Source organism: Peromyscus leucopus, chromosome 22 (genome assembly GCF_004664715.2).
Source record: "Peromyscus leucopus breed LL Stock chromosome 22, UCI_PerLeu_2.1, whole genome shotgun sequence".
NCBI lineage: Eukaryota > Metazoa > Chordata > Mammalia > Rodentia > Cricetidae > Peromyscus > Peromyscus leucopus.
Window position 1 is genome coordinate 27,167,669 of NC_051081.1, and position 17,633 is coordinate 27,185,301.

Genomic DNA, 17,633 nt, shown 5'->3' on the forward strand with positions numbered 1-17,633 from the left:
TTGGATAATGCTCACATGCATTTAGGCTGGTCGATGTGGCCCTAAAATTGAGGTCTGTGCCCTGATTTCGGAAGAATTTGGATCTTGCCTCCTGAGTAGCAAGAGACAACTCAAGGTGGTTCCCTTTTAGCACCTGAAACTCCTCATCCAGCCCATTGGGCTGGGCCATTCATGCTGGAGAGGAGGTGCCTAACCCTGTCAAGGGCATCCCTTCTCTCTGCAGTCTCCTGTAGGTGAGTGCCTGCTGTGTGCCATTCTAGGAGCCTGAGAGTGAGCAAACAAAAGCCTTTCCCTGACACCCCATCCATTCTAGCCGGAGGCAAGCTAAGCAAAATACACAGACTAACAGAGGTAAGTGCTGGAGGAAAGAGCCGCAAGAAAGTTAAATCATCTTTGACCACGCCCCTTCACTCCTGCCTTTCCAATCGGGATCTAGCAGTTCATCCAGACGTGCATGCTCCGGTACCTATGGTGCCTACGTTGACTTAGTCTATATGTTTCTCTGCACTTTGCCTTTTCTCATTTCCTGTAGATAGTAGCACCTTTAAAGTCTATACATACGTGGATCACTTCTAAATGTCTCTTTGTTGTTGTTCTTTTTATTTTTATTTTTTTTCCAGACAGGGTCTTAGTATGTAGCCCTGGCTGTCCTGGAATTCACTATGTAGACCAGGCTGGCCTCAAACTCACAAGAGAGCCTCCTCTGCCTCCCAAATACTGAGATTAAAGGTGTGAGCCGTTAAGCCCAACTCTAAATTTCTCTAAATTTCACATGAAGCCTTTTATAAGTAAAACGAGAAGATGTTTCAGTAAGCCACTTTGCTTTAAGTAAATGAAATCATGTATTCTCTGCACTCACTTTTTTCATCCAGCGACAAGTTGTGGTGATACATTGTGTACGCTAATAAGCTTGCCTGAGGATCAGAGGACAGAGCCGGCCACTAGATTAGACATAGAAGCCAAACATTGGTGGCACACACCTTTAGTCCCAGTACTGGGGAGCACACACACCTTTAATCCCAGGAAGTGATGGCAGGGCAGAGAAAGGTATATAAGGCGTGAGGAGACAAGAACTAAGGCAGTTCAGCTGAGACCATTTTGGGTGAGGACTCGGAGGCTTTCTGAGGATTCATGGAGTTGGTGAGGTAATAGGTTGTGGCTGTGGCTTCTCTGATCCTCAGGCAAGCTTTATTAGGGTACACAATGTATCACCACAACAGGTGGGACTCCTTTTACACCCCACAGTTCTTCATTCTTTTAATGACTGGCTTACTCTATGGTGTGGACATGCTATCACTTATTAGCCCTCTTATGTTGGTGGATATTCACCTTGTTATGTTTCACTGCTGTAGTCAACATCCCTGTGCAGACACTTGTGATTTGGATGGCTTTGCTTCTGGGGACTAGGTTCCCTGGAGTGCACTGATGTACAGAAGCATGCATGTACTTAATTTTTTTTCATGCATGTTGACAGATTGTGTCTAAAAAGGCTGGACTTTATATTTCTATAAAAGCACTTCCTTTATGTCCACTGGTAAGAGATGCTATATAACATTTAAAAAAAGAAAGGTCCTATTAGCTGTAGTGGTCTCTTCTGCATTCATATGCACTTAACTGACATCTAAACCTCTGGACATCTTTTCTTGAGTTTGTTCGTGGTTTCAGTTGTCTCATAGGGCTAACAATTGGTCTAACAAATCATCATCCATTTAACAGCTTAGTCGTCTCTTAGTAATTTCGTAGTTCTGTAGGTTATAATTCCAAGCTGACTCCAGTGGATTCTTAGCTCAAGGCCCAAGAGGGCTGAAAAGGCATCTGCAGGAGAACTCACTCTCGCAAGCAAGGGTGTAGGATGGAGTCCGTCTCTCCTCACTGGTCCCCGGTTTCCCTGCTTGCTGTCTGGTCCTGGTTCATGGTTCCCTCAGCTGCAGCTCTAGCAAGGCTAGGTGAACGCTCTCCACCCTCTGGCCTCTCTTTTGGGCTGCTCTACTTTAAAGGGCCCTTGTGGCTTGTTCGGCATACCCAGAAATCTCTGTAAAGGTCAGCGGATGAATCTTCTTTTCATCCCTCTGGGTAAAGTTCTGTGCCTTTCGGATTCCCACCGCAGCAAATGTCCATAGCTGCGCCTTTACAGTGATTTCTCATCTTTATTTCCATCCAAGTTTCTATTGTGTTTGCCTATCTATTGAACTGATTTGTAAATGCTAATTTTAAAATATTTTCTAATGTTTCCTGGGATTAGAATACATTTCTCTTAATTCCCTTGCCTGTCGATCACGTGTAAGAGCCCTTTTCCTTATACAACTCAACCATTTAGATTTCTCTCCGAGCTCTGTTTGCACTTTCACATCTCAGATTTCTATTTTTCCAGTGATCTAATCTATGAACATTTTGGCCTTGTTTCCAATATCTCTTTAAACTTTTAAGTTCTCCTTCATATTATGTAAATACATTTTATTTGTATGTTTTTCTCCCAGTCTATGATATTTCTCTTGGTATTTATACCTTTTGCCATTCAAAGCTTTATATTAGGATATGAGTATATATGTATATATATATTTTTTCAGGACAGGGTTTCTTTATATTAGGATATGAGTATATATACTCTTCTCTCTCTCTCTCTCTCTCTCTCTCTCTCTCTCTCTCTCTCTCTCTCTCTCTCTCTCTCTCTCTCTCTTCAAGACAGGGTTTCTCTGTGTGGCCCTGACTGTCCTCGATCTTGCTCTGTAGACCAGGCTGGCCTCGAACTCAGAGAATCACCTGCTTCTGTCTCCCAAGTGCTGGGATTAAAGGTGTGCATGGGTTTCAGTACCCTCTTACTAAGTACAGTTTTCTCAATGAATTAAAATACCGACATGGTGAAATTTTCACATATAATGGCATTTCTCAGTATGCTATCGTTTTTACTTGTATTTCTCTTTATAGATGTCACCAAATGGATCTAATTACAGTGGCTCTGTGTTTATTTTCACTGGTTTATAGTCTAGCACAGCGTAGTTTGCCCACATCTTACACCCCTCTTCTTTTCAGTACCTTTTTGCAAAGTCTTAGGCATTTGAAATTTGTTATTTACTCCAGCTTTATCTAATTAGTGGTTGAAATTAATTTGGAAAGTTTGACATAGTATATAATTTTCTCAGCTAAGAAAAACTTATTTTGTATTTTATTAATAACTAATAATCCTTGAGAATTTTCTTTAATCGATGCCTATGTTTTTATTAGTCATTATTATGAATGAATTCCACCATTTCTATTTTTAAGGCCTGTTGTTTCTGCATAAATATATATTGTGTACAATAAACATACATACTAAATTTTATTAATCCTGGTAGTTTTTTCCTAGTATCTTGGGGGTTTTCAAAATAATATTTCATAAGAATACTCTGACCTTTTTTGATGATTGACAGACTTTCTTTACTGACACCTTGATTGTCTGGGACTCTATCTAGTGTTGAGTAATGCTGGCAATAGGTATCCCCATCTACTACTGATTTTAGTTGAAATAGCTTCAACACTAGTTATTTAGAGTATTTGTGTTCCAGTTGGTCAGTAATCTTTGTTTTGTTCCAGTGTTTTACCCAGTTTTACCCTGCCATGAGGAACAGCTGCTGAACTTTATCAGATACCTTCTCAACATCTTTTGATAGGATCATGTGTTAACTTCCTTCAGAAGTTGCTGACTGGGGTTGAAGTGGTGGCTTAGACGTTAAGAGCTCATACTGCTCTTGCAGAAGATCCAAGTTAGGTCCCCAGAACCCACCTATGCCTGCTCACAGTCACCTATAACCCCAGCTCCAGGGAATCTGCTACTTCCCAAGGCACCTGCATTCACATGCTAGTACCTGCACACAAATGCTTACAATTAAAAGTAAAAATAAATCTTAAAAGTCGATGACTAGCTGGATGATATATATATAAAGTTCTGACACCAGAGCACCTCTTAGAATAAAGCCCACTTGAGCACAGTGTGTGTGTAGGGTTTCTATTGCTGCGATGAAACACCATGACCAAAAAGCAAGTTGGGGAATAAAGGGTTTATTTGACTTACACTTCCACATCGCTGGTTGTCATTGAAGGAAGTCAGGACAGGAACTCAAGCAGGGCAGGAACCTGGAGGCAGGAGCTGAAGCAGAGGGCATGGAGGAATGCTGCTTACTGGCTTGCTCCTCATGGCTTGCTTAGCCTGCTTTCTTATAGAACCCAGGACCACCAGCCCAGGGATGGCACCACCCACAATGGGCGGGCCCTTCCCCATCAACCACTAATTAAGAAAATACCTTATGGCAGGATCTTACAGAGGCGTTTTCTCAATTAAGCCTCTCTCCTTTCAGATAACTAGTTTGTATGTCAAGTGGACATAAGACTAGCCAGCACAGTGTGTTTTCCTGGAAAATCTATGTTTTGGTTGTTTTAGTTAGAGCTTTAAGGCATCTCAGATTTGTTTCATGTGTATGAGTGTTTTACCTGTGTGTTGGGGGTGTATGTGCGCCATGGGCATGCTTGGTGTCTGAGGTCAGAAGAAGGCATCACATCTCTGGAACAGGAATGAAGCATGATTGTAAGCCAAGGTATGAGTGCTTGGACCCAAACACGGATGGATCCCCTACAAGAGTGACAAGTGCCCTTAACCTCAGAACCCTCTCTCCAGCCCCTGGAGTTTTAACATCCATATTCATAAGTCACATTAGCCTGTCATGTCCTGAGGACTGGGGATATAGCCAGTGTAGGTATGTGATTATGTGTAATGTTCATAAGGTCCTCGGTTCTATTCTGAGATAACACACACACACACACTACAATTTAATTGGAGTAATCAGAAGGTTCACACACTCACACATAGAAGCCATTTGTATAATTTACTAAAGCTGACACAGTCCCACATGGCATCTAGAAGTTCTATGTTTGGTGTACACCTTATAAAGGGCATGCATACATGTGTTCACTAGGAGAGATGTTCTAGAACGGTAACAGTCTGTAGCTCAAGTCAAAGATTGCCCAAGTGTTCCACCGTAGAATTGTAATAACACTTTTGTATGTTCACCGTGAAATATCCACCAGTGAGAATGGGAGTTCCTATCTACAGTAAACCGTGGTGCGTCTCACAAGCTACTTCAAGCATGAAGAACATGCTGGATGCTTTTGCTTCTAAATGTACAAACGTGCACAGGATCTATGTGTGCTGTTGTGAATCCTGCAGTCTGTTCTGGCAGCTTCTGCCACTGCTGAAGTAGGTGACCAAGGTGGGACAGCAGTGCCCCTCCCCCCCAGGAAGAATCTCTGGCTGATAAGAAGTGCCTAGTCCTTCCTGCATGCTGGGAGCACTCTGCATCCAGGACCAAAGAAAAGCGAACATCCTTCATAGAGGAAAGAGCATGGGGATTCTGGCTCCTTCCAGAAAAGCTGTTTTTAATTAGTGATTTGAAAATACTATGACTGGAATGGACTTTGAAATATGTTTCCTGTTTTCTACCCTTCCAAACCAAGGAAGGTCCCTTGTAGGCCCATGTTACCCCTTGCTAATCAGAATTTATAAATTAACACTCAGAATGTTATTTAGTTGGATAACTTTTTAGCTTATTTATTAAACAAAGGGTGAACATTAGACATTTTCCTCAAGATATTGGTAAATGATTTTTACTGTATTTACTGTTGACACACACTTGGTCTGAGGAAATGTCCCTGCATGAATTCTTGGCCACACATGGCCCACAAGGCATAGGTTGGACACACCTGTGTCTGTGTTTCTCTTTTTTTCTTTTCTGCCCTGGTTCTGGCCACACTGCATCCTAGAAGACCAAGTTCTGGTTCCGAGGGCTATGTGATTTCCAAACTGCTTTTTGTTCAATAAAACATTGCTACGTTTGTTGGTTGGGTTTCCCCCCCCCACAGTACTTAAATAATTCCTGAGACTTGGTTTGGAATCTAATATTTAACAAATGTGTGACCCTGGGACAAGTCACGTGACCTTTTCAAGTCTCTGTTTTCTCCTTTGTAAAATAGTACCTGGCATGTCAGTACGGGAATTAATCAGAATAATATACGTGAACGCAGTTCACGAGACTGTCGGATGTCTGAAGACCCCTCAGGAGGGGCCCATTTCTCACCTTCCTTATTCCTCATCTTGACCTGTAGCCCAGGACAGTGCACAGGGCCTGGCCCTGGGTGGGAAACTTCAGTGAGGCGGCGTCTCAACCAGCTGACCAAAAGCAACACCTTACAAAGACTCCTTGGTTCAGAAACATCCATACCGTGGGCACCTCCAGGTGGTTTATTTAGAAACCTCCCTGGAAAAGAAATCACATCAAAGGAAGACTTTTTCCATTCTTAGTATTTTTCCAGAAAAGGAAGAGAGTTTTACGGACAGTACCTCGTTCAGAAAAGGCTAAGATTAAAAGCTGCCTTTTAATCCCGAGTGCATGTCTTTTAATACGCTGTTCGTGAACATGTAGAAATGGGTAAATGCCAACTGTGAGAACTGGCTCATGGACAGTCATGGACCATTTCCCATCTCTTCCTTTCAGAGTGAGCTGTGTTTTCCGAGTCTTCGTTTGGTCCTTCAGAATGTCTACTACTTGGATCTCCTAAGGTAAATGTTGCTGTAAACAGTCCCAGACCCAGGGAGGAGGGACCCTCTAGTATGAAAAAGTCAATGTGATGGTCAAGTCACAGGTCCAAGAAGAGACTCTAAATGTCCTTTGCCACTCACTGGCGGGTCATTTGCTGTTGAGGTAGGTGAACACTGTAGGATCAGATGCCTTCAGAGACCTACCTCATATGGCCTCCGGCAGTTCCCAGGGTACCCGAAACAACAGTGGCTGTCGTGTGGCCAAGATCTTGCTGTCCGTGATCCCTGTCACTGGTGGGCTTGCCACCCTGCCACAGGGCAGGCAGGTTAAGATACAGTGCACCCAAGGGAATCTCAGATGGTTTCTTCCTTTCATAGTAGGCATAATGCCAGCTCCATGTCCCAGAGGACCATGCTGACACAAGAGGAGTCAGGTGACAGTCATCGGAGTGGCGGGGACACCAGTTGGAGAGGGCAGAAGGTCGTCTGAAGGCCTGCAGCCGTCTGCTGAAAAGGGCACATGGGAGGAGTCCCGGCGATTGCTGAAACCAGGGAGATCGCAAATAAAGTGCCTTGCCGGGATGAGGAAAAGGGACCTTCCTTGGTTTTTGAAAAGTAGAAAATAGGAAACATATTCCAAAGTCCATTCCAGTCATCGCATTTTTAAATCACTAATTAAAAATAACTTTTCTGGAAGGAGCCAGAACCCCCGATGCTCTTTCCGCAATGAAAGATGTTCGCTTTTCTTTGGAACTGGGTGCAGCGTGCTTTGGGCATCCAGGAAGGGCTAGGCATTTCTCGTCAGCAGCTTTCTGAAGCAGAAAGATGGCAAGAAAGGACGGTGGGACCACCCCTCACAGACTGCCTCTCCTGCTGGGAGCCTCAGACCATCTCTGCTGGTCCCTCAAGGCTAGGGTCAGACTGCAGCCGCCGCCGTGGCCTGTGTGGAGGAGGCACCACACTTTCCGGGCTTCAGAGGTGGAACCATCTACCCTCATGCTCTAGGGAGGAGCTAGGTGTGGGAAAAGTCCCTCAGAGACCTGACTGTCCTACAGCCAAGGAAATTATCCTAAGATACTGTTAAGAGTTATGTCAAGAAAAACACTCTGCAGGGCAACCTGCTTTTAATATAGCTTGTTTTTACAAACGTTCAGAGTCCCTTGAGATTCAAAGACAGTTGTTCACTCATCAAATATATCTTCCTTAAACTGATGAGGCCTTCTGCATGAGGATTTCTGCTTTTCCTGATCCCGCCCCTTCAGCTGCTCAGAGCACACACATGGTCACTGGCAGTTACTCTATGAGCAACTTTTCCTTTCCTTTCCTTTCCTTTCCTTTTTCCTTTCCTTTTTCCTTTCCTTTTTCCTTTCCTTTTTCCTTTCCTTTCCTTTCCTTTCTTCCTTCAAGACTGGGTTTCTCTGTGTAGCCCAGGCTATCCTGGATCTCACTCTGTAGACCAGGCTGGCCTAGAACTCACAGAGATCCACCTGCCTCTGCCTCCTGAGAGTGCTGGGAATTAAGGCGTGCATGCCCGGCTTCTATGAGCAACTTTTTTTTTTTTTTTTTAATTCATTATATATACAATGCTCTGCCTGCATGTATGCCTGCAGGCCAGAAGAGGGCACCAGATCTCATTACAGATGGTTGTGAGCCACCATGTAGTTGCTGGGAATTGAACTTAGGACCTCTGGAAGAGCAGCCAGTGCTCTTAACCTCTGAGCTATCTCTCCAGCCCCTATGAGCAACTTTTAAAAGAACCTATCTGCGGATGGGCCAGCCTCGTCTGAAGGGACGGACACAACCAGAGACGTGTGTGAGCTGAAGAGATGTGGGGAAGGAAGGCAGAGAGTAGGCAGTGAGAACTGATGGGGAGGGAGAAGGAAATGGCTGCATTGGCAGAGCAGGCACTCGGGAAATGTGGCAGTGTTCCTTCCTACCTGTGTGAGCTCGGGCGGCTCCCTACCCTCTCTGGGTCTCCTTGTCCTCCTTGGAAAGGAAGGAGTACTCACTGAAGATACACAAATGAGCTATGAAAACATATTTGTCCCATGGTAGACTCCCAGCTATGGTTGATGATCGTGCAAGATCCATCACTTCTAGAAGAGGCCTGGGGGAAAGATGGTGTGGAGGAGCACATTATTCAGTAGCATAAATGTGTGGATCCGATGACATGATGAGGATCAAGCCACTTGTTGAACCCACAGATGAACTTGGCGAGGGATGCCAATGATTGGATGCCATTGTCACCAAAATGCCCCCTACGTCTCTCCAGCCTGTGGGTGCGAAGGCAGATGGACAGTAACCACTCAGTGGTGTTGGCTTGCCACTGGTCTCTCTCGGATCTGCTCACCAACAACCTGGTCGACCTTGCCGGGGTTGTCTTGGCTGCTGCCCACATGGGCAGCTCCCCCAGAAACTACCACGGTGCCACCAGTGTTTTGCTGGCAGCTTTCCTTGCTGACTGCTGAGGACTCGGGGTCTCCAGGAGGACCGGTGGCTTTTCCACTGCAGGAAAGCACCCCACAACAAAAGCACAGATAAGGATGAGGACGCTCCCTTGGGTCGCAGAGCTGGGAAGCCACTTCTGCCATTCCCATGTTGCACTTGTCCGTCGTGTCCCGCCCCCCCCCCCCCCCCCCCTCGTCCCATGTCGTCCCCACCCCCACCCCACCCCCGTCAACAGTGGTTGATTTGTTTGCTTGCTTTTCTTTTTTTGGAGAAAATAAATCACCTTGCCACTTTGCCCGTTAGAAAACTCTTGTCTATTTATTTTGCCTGGTGCATATCTTAGCCGGTCATTCCCACAGGGGTTTGAAATCTTTTGACCCATCCCTTCTTTGGTTTAAAAAATGTGGCACAGTCCTCCAAATGAGGTGGGAAAGAAACTCCCTTTCATCAGTTCCAAGGGGACCTTGTGATGCATCAGGGCCATGGGTGAAATCAGTAGGGTGATGGCAGGACGCAGTTCTGTAGACACCTGAGGATGTCAGGGCAACAACAATAAAATTCATCTTGGGTCTCATTACAGCACTTGTGTGGTTTCTATGGCTTCTGGCCCCTAGGGGTGTACGCACCCAGGGCAGCCATGTAAAAGCTCTTTGTAGGGAACCCAGATTCCTACATGCCATTAACCTGAATACACCCACTCACCTCCAGCAAGTGTTGAGGCCGAAGGAGTCGCAGAAAGGAGCTATTCATCAGGAATGTATTTGTTAGCAACATCTTGGCTGCCAAGCCAAGGTTAGTGTTTGCTTGCTTGGGCAGTTCCTGCTTACAGGCACTGTTTGTGTAAGGGGGTGTGCAAGGAGAAAGCTCAGCTCAGTATTTTTCAATTAAAAGACGAAGGAAGGAAGGGAAGGGAAGGGAATTCCGTTTTGAAATTGTGATCTTTTGTTTTGATCTTACTTGTTTTGCATACTGATGGTTATTTGAGTAGTTTTCCTTAGTGGGCCCCTCCTAGAGAAATAGACGTGGGTCCCAGAACTGTGATGTCTGTCCCCCTGGCCATCTGAAGAGCTGCTCAGTGGATAATGATCTGCACCAAGCAGGAGTGTGCTGTCATAGGGGCTAAGGGTAGTGCCGAGCAGTTTTAGAGCTAGACGTTGATTTTTTTCTTGATTAGCACAGAAAGCAGAACAAGACTCAGCCTGCTCTCAGGTGTCCTGGTTCAGGGCTTTGTGAACACACTGGCATTCAGCTCGGTGCTTCACAGAACTCCTAAACCTCATTCATTAAGCTGGGCCTGCTCTGGAGGATCATGCATTTCAGACCAGCCTGGGCTACATCATGAGACCATCTCAAAATGAAACAAATCAGGCTTATTAAGTTATATTGAGTTAGCAACTGGGTATGGTAGTCACACACATCTTTAATCCCAGCAAGCAAGAGACAGAGGCAGGCAGATCTCTGTGAGTTCGAGGCCAGCCTGGGCTACATAGGAGTTCTAGGCCAATCAGACCTGCACTGGGAGGCCCTGTCTCAAATAAATAAATATAAAATAGTGGTTAGGTAAAAGGGGCACCAGCTAGCTCTGGGACCCTGAAGCTGGTCCCCCAGCAGAGGGAAGTTTCCCTCTGTTGTTTCTCGGCAGAGTTGTGTGCTGATTTCCAGATGGAAATCACTGTGGAGAAAAGTGTGACAAGAAGGTGACCTCGTTTCCTGTTTTACTCCCATCCCTGGTCCCATTTCTGAGACTCTACTGTGTCTCTGGCTTGGGAGACGATGAGTTACTCCCGTTCCAGAATCCTTCACCTCTCACTTGAGCTACCGTGAGTTGAGTTTCTGTTCTGCGCTTGGAGAGAGACCCTTCACCCTCACAGTCACACACACAGCCTGGCCCCGCTTTTCTCTCCAGCCTCACTTCATATACTAGCCCCACTGTTCGCACTGTGTCTCACCTTTCACACAGCCTCCTCTTTGTCCTGTTGTTTCCTTCCTTGGATGTCCTTGACATTTTTCTCCACCGGAATGCCATGGGGTCATCCCATCAAACCCAGCCGTCACAGTTTCTCTGTGTTCGCCAGCCTCCTGTCACATCAGCAAGATGTGACCTGTGTGTTTGAGTGTCTCCCATGTGACCCAGTAAGCTCCCAGGACAAAGACTAGGTCTCATTCATCTCTTTACCCTAATACTGATCCTATTGCCTGGCATATAATGGGCACTTAGTAGCATCTATGGAATGAAAGCTATGAAAAGAAACAAATGGTGCCACACGCCTTTAATCCCAGCACTTGGGAAGCAGAGGCAGATGGATCTCTGTGGGTTCGAGGCCAGCCTGGTCTACAGAGCAAATTCCAGGACAGCTAGAGCTGTTACACAGAGAATCCTTGTCTTGAAAAACAAACAAACAAACCAACACTAAACACAATAAAAGATGTTCAGCTTTAGGGTTATGAAAATAAAAGGGGAGAACCAGTGTAGCCCTGTGGTAGGGCCCCATTAAAGGACTTTGGTCCTAAAAATACAGTGTTTGTACCACGTAGTAAACCGTGTAGTAAAGGACCTAAGAAGGACTTGAAGACAAGGGAGAAAGTTGACTGGGGTAGAATTAGACACTCTCTCTTATCCATCCTGTTTCTTCCAAGAACATCTGCTTCTCTTTCTACTTGTACCATTGTGTTGGGTACCCTCATCAGACACCTCTAAGAGGTGACTCAGAATGCAAAGATTTCATTTCCTGGATTCTGTGTCTATGGTAACGTGTGTGGGTTGTGTCCACTAATGGGAAGGGGCCATGGGAGTCTGTGGGTCAGGAGTGGGTGGGTCAGGAGAGAGCCATAGTCTCTCTGAGCAAGTCAGAGGAGGCTCAGAGGCGGCTCTGATGCGGAGTTGACATTTGGTCTGACACTTGAAAGATAGATATGTAAGAGTTTATGGGGACATCATGGGAGCGTGGGCAATAGATTAGTCCCATCCACTGGAAGTGAGCAGGATGGCTGTTGACAGAATCAGGGCGACTGATAGCAAAAGTGGCATTTGTATCCGACTTTTCAGACTCTTCACAGGGTGCATTTCATAGCCCCTGAGAGAGTGTACTTGATGGAGTTCTATGTACGTTTTGAGTTCCCAAGCCTACTGGAGAATGTCCCTTGCAGCCACATTGGTCATTTTTATGTCACTGCCATTAGAAGCACAGTGGGCAAGGGTCTTAGTTACTAGATGTACTTTGTTTCCTGATTTCAGAGTTTCAGCTCACAATCACTCATCTCCCTTGTCTTTGGGGTAGAACAGCATGACACAGAGTATGGCGATACAAAGCTTCATGGTGGCTTGGCACAAAGAGACAGAGAAGAGGCTGGGAACAACACACCCCATAATCTACTTCCTCCGGTTAGGCCCCACATCCGAACAGTGACATCAAATCATAAATCTATCAGTGGATTAACCTGTTGATCAGTTCAGATTGGATTGTGATCCAATCATCTTTCTTTGATGGGATCCATGAGCTGGGGACCAAGCCTCTCTCACTCAGGAGTCCTTGGTGAGAACTGTTCGTATTCAAACCATAACAGCTCACCTGGGCTTGATTTTCAAAACTGCCTTGTACCAAGTCTATGGCCGTAGATATCTCCATGCCTTAAAGGAGTGGTTCTCAACCTGTGGGTTGCAGCCCCTTTGAGGGGCGGGTTGAACGACCCTTTCACAGAAGTCCCATATCAGATATCCTGCATACTGGATATTCACATTACAACTCACAACAGTAGGAAAATTATAGTTATAAAGTAGCAATTATATAGTATTATGGTTGGGGAGGTCACCACAACACGAGGAACTGTATTAAAGGGGTTATGGCATTAGGAAGGTTGAGAACCAGTGTCTTAAAGGAATGATCTGTGAAATCAAATAGGAAGACTTCCCCAGCAAGTAGTAGAGTCAAGTTCATGTGTTCAGCCTTGGCACAACGCTTAGTTTATGACAGTCACTGTTAGGCATAACTACAATTTTATTTCTCATGAGGTTGTTCATAATCGCTAGTCATGCATTCAGCACACAACCCCATGATAGTAATTATAGATTTTTAATTCATTTGTCTGTGCTTCCCGCTGGACTATGAATTCCCCAAAGACACTGGCTGAATAAATGTCTTTTTTCCAAAACAATTTAATCCGTGCTTTCAAGAATATTTCCTACTTACCCATTTATATATCTTAATCTAAGGGGAGGCCTTCTTGGGACTTTGACCGGAAATAACATTATTTGGAAACTCCTTTTAAGCTGAAAAAATTCCTTGGACACAGGAGGAGGATTGTGTTTTCTATAAACTCATGCTAGCCCCTGAGACAGCAGCTGAGGAAGTTGCTTTATGAAGGGCTTGCCCTATTTAAAAAGGGTTATTTTAAAAGCCAAGAGAAACAAAAAATATCTGAACCTTGTCAGTGTGGCCAAAAGATTTTTTTTTTTTTTTTTTTTTCAGATCCTTGCTGCAAAGCTTCCAGTCTTAGCAAGAAACTTCTGCCAGAGGTCATCAATTTCTCAGAAGTGGGAAAATTAAGTGGAGTGGAGTGGAGATGGCCTGGGTACCTGGAGAGGCTCGCTCGATGCATCTGTCTATCTGTGCTCATTTCTCTGCGAGGAAAGAGCAGGAAAGAGTTTTGTTTTTTTTTTTTTTTTTTGTTTTTTTTTTTTTTTTTTTTCTGTTAAGAGCACATTATGAAAGGCAGAGTTGCTTTAGGAGATTGACTGCAGAGCTTGGGGCACCTAGAGAGCACTGCCAAGTGCAGACAGACCAGAGTGCAGGAGTGTGTGTAGGTGGGGCAGGCAGAAGATGGGGTGAGGTTTCTGAGCTCCCAACAAAGTGTGGTTGAATGAGCCACCCTGACCTGCCCGTCTCTCCATAGCTACACAGCATTCGGGATTGGGTCTGAATGTGCCTGAATGACTGTTTCTAGGGGTTTCACTGTCATCCTGCTTCTGTACCACGGAGTATGACTTAGGTTGCCATGGTGACGTTGCAGCTAAGCCTCCCATGTTATTCCATTATCCCCAAGATTTGGATCTCCAAACTGCTCTGTGCATACACAACCCCGCGCTCTGTAAGCCTCCTCCTGGGTCAAGTGTGGTGATAGTGTGTCCCCCAATATATTGTGCACCCTAATAAACTTATCTGGGGTCAGAGAACAGAACAGCCACTAGACAGACATAGAGGCCCGGAAATGGTGACATACACACATACCTTTTAATCCTAGCCTTCTGGAGGCAGAAATCCATCTGGATCTCTGTGAGATCAAGGCCACACTGGGAACAGAGCCAGGCATGGTGACACACACCTTTAATCCCAGGAAGTGATGGCAGGAAGCAGAAAGGTATATAGGGTGTGAGGACCAGGAACTAGAGATCTTGTTAAGCTTTTAGCTTTTAGCAGCAGTTCAGCTGAGATCCATTCAGATGAGGATTCAGAGGCTTTCAGTCTGAGGAAACAGGATCATCTGAGGAACTGGCAAGGTGAGGTTAGCTGTGGCTTGTTCTGCTTCTCTGGTCTTTCAGCGTTCACCCCAATACCTGGCCCTGAGTTTTTATTATTATTATTTTTAATTAATAAGACCTTTTAGGAAGTCATCTACAATCAAGCTTGCAGAAGACATGCCCCCCACTTCATTTGTCCCCCACCCCTGATTCCAGTTATCCCCTTTCTCTCTCTTAGTTATCTTCTTGTGCTGTGATGGCTGTCTTCAGCCCACCCACCCCCAGTCTCCTTCTCTCACTGGCTGAAAGTACCATCTCCTCCATCACTACTTTTCTTTCCCTCTGAGTCCTGCCATCATTTCTGCTAATTTGAACACACGACATGTGCAGATAAGTCTGAGGACATCACAGCCTCACAGCTCCTCCCTCCACCTAGTGCACACACACATAATTGTTGGCATCCTGTGGTCAGTGTCCCATTGGAAGAAGTGTCGTTTCCCATCCCAATTATCACACCCGTCACTCGGGTGACCGTCAGGGTTCGTCTTTGTTGTCATCTTGACTGGACTTGGAATCACCTGGGAGACACACCTCCGCGTGTGGCTTTCCAGGAGCTTCTAGAGAGGGGTAAGTAGGAGGGATGACTCATTGTGAATGTAAGTAGCAGCAGCCTGTGGATTGGGGTCCCAGACAGAATACAAAGGGAAAAGGAGAAAGCAAACTGTGAGAATTCTTCTCTCTACTTCCTTCCTCAGGAAACAGCATGACCTTACAGGCCCGTCGCCATTTCCCCACCACAACGGACCATGGATCCTTTCATTAACCGTGAACCAAAGTGAACCTTTCTTCTTTAAAGTAAAGACCTTCTGTCAGGCATTTTGTTAGTGATGAGAAAAGTTATGTTAATGATCATCTAACTTCTAAACTGTGGTAACATTTTTTTTTTTGCATGAAAGAAGGCACCAAAACAATTAAAATTACATTATTTTTCTTTAATATTTGCTTATTGGGGACAATTTTTTTTTTTTTTTTTTTTTTTTTGGTTTTTCGAGACAGGGTTTCTCTGTGTAGCTTTGCACCTTTCTGAGCTCACTTGGTAGCCAGCTGGCCTTGAACTCACAGAGATCCGCCTGGATCTGCCTCCTGAGTGCTGGGATTAAAGGCGTGCGCCACCAACGCCCGGCCGGGGACAATTTTTTTTATTAAGGCCCCTAAGAAAATAGTTGGCTTTCCATATCCATGGATTCAACCAATCTTGGATAAGAATATAAAAAAAAAAAAAACACCCAAAAAACATGCCAGTTGGGATGGGGCCTGAGAGGAGTGGAGGGAGGGGAAACTGATGGGATGTAATAAAGAGAAGAATACAAGTTTTTTTCCTCTTTAAACTTGTCAGCACTGAATTTTATAGAAGAGAAAGTGAGAAATAATCGAAATAATCTAGACCTCATTGGCACAGGAGACAGTTTTCTGAACAGAACACCAGTAGCACAGGCACTAAGATCAACAATTAATAAATGGGACCTCATGAAATTGAAAAGTTTCTGTAAGGCCAAGGACACCATCAGTAGGTGTGGTGAGTGCTTTGCTGGTGGGACAGCAAATTTGTACAGCCACCTCAGAAGCCAGTGTGGTGGTTTCTCAGAAGACTGGAAATCAGTCCACCACAAGACTAGCTATACCACTCTTGGGCGCATACCCAAAGGATGCTCAAACACACCACAGGGACACTTGCTCAACTGTGTTCATAGCAGCGTTATTTATAAAAGCCAGAACCTGGAAACAACCTAGATGTCCCTCAACCGAGGAATGAATAAAGAAAATGTGGTGCATATACACAATGGAGTACTACTTAGCTGTTAAAAATAAGGACACAAGGAAATTTGCAGGCAAATGGATAGAACTAGAAAAAAATCATTCTAAGTGAGGTAACCCAGACCAAGAAAGATAAACATGGTATGTACTCACTCAGAAGCAGATATTAACTACAATAAAGGATAACTATGCTACAATCCACAGACCCAGAGAGACTAGATAACCAGGAGGTGAGTTAATGGGGTGATCCCTGGATCTCCCTGGGAAGGGGAAATAGAAGAGATTTCATGAGTAGACTGAGGGCAAGTGGGGATGGGAACATGAGCGATCAGGTTGGAGGAGAGGGGAAAAGTACTGAAAAAAGACTACTGGAAAGAGGGTGGGGGACATTTCAGGGTCAGGCAAAAACCTAGTGAAAGGGACTCTCCCAGGAATCTGCAAGGACGACCCCAGGTAAGACTCCTAGCGATTGGGGGTATACAGCCTGAACTGTCCATCTCCCATGACCAAACTGGTGCCTGGCCCAATTATCATCAGAGAGGCTTCATCAGCAACTTGATGGAAACAGGTGCAGACCCACAGCCAAACACCAGGCAGAGCTCAGGGAATCCTGCAGAAGAAGGGGAGAAAGAACTGTAGGAGCCAGAGATTTCAAGGACACCACAAGAAAACTCACAGAACCAACTAACCTGGGCTCACAGGGGCTCACAGAGACTGAACTGCCAACCAGGGAGCCTGCATGAGACTGACCTAGGCCCTCTGCATATCTGTTACAGTTGTGTAGCTTGGTCCTAAACAGAAAAGAAGGGTGTCTTAGTTCGGGTTTTAATTGCTGTGAAGAGACACCATGACCACAGAAACTCTTTTCTTTTTTCTTTTGGTTTTTTGAGACAGGGTTTCTCTGTGTAGCTTTGCGCCTTTCCTGGAACTCACTTTGTAGCCCAGGCTGGCCTCGAACTCACAGAGATCCGCCTGCCTCTGCCTCCCGAGTGCTGGGATTAAAGGCGTGTGCCACCACCGGCCGGCTCACGGCAACTCTTATAGGGAAAACATTTAATGGGGGCCGGCTTACAGTTTCAGAGGTTTAGTCCATTATCATCATGTCAGGGAGCATGGCGGTGTGCAGGCAGACATGGTGCTGGAGGAGCTGAGAGTCCTACATCTTGTAGGCCACAGGAAGTCAGCTGAGGGAAGCTTGAGCAAAAGAAACCTCAAAGCCCGCCCCCACGGTGACACACTTCCTCCAGCTAGGCCACACCTCCCAATAGTGCCACTCTCTTTGGGGGCCATTTTCTTTCAAACTACCACAGAGGGGGAGTAGATTGGGGGTGGGGTGGGAACATAGGGGGT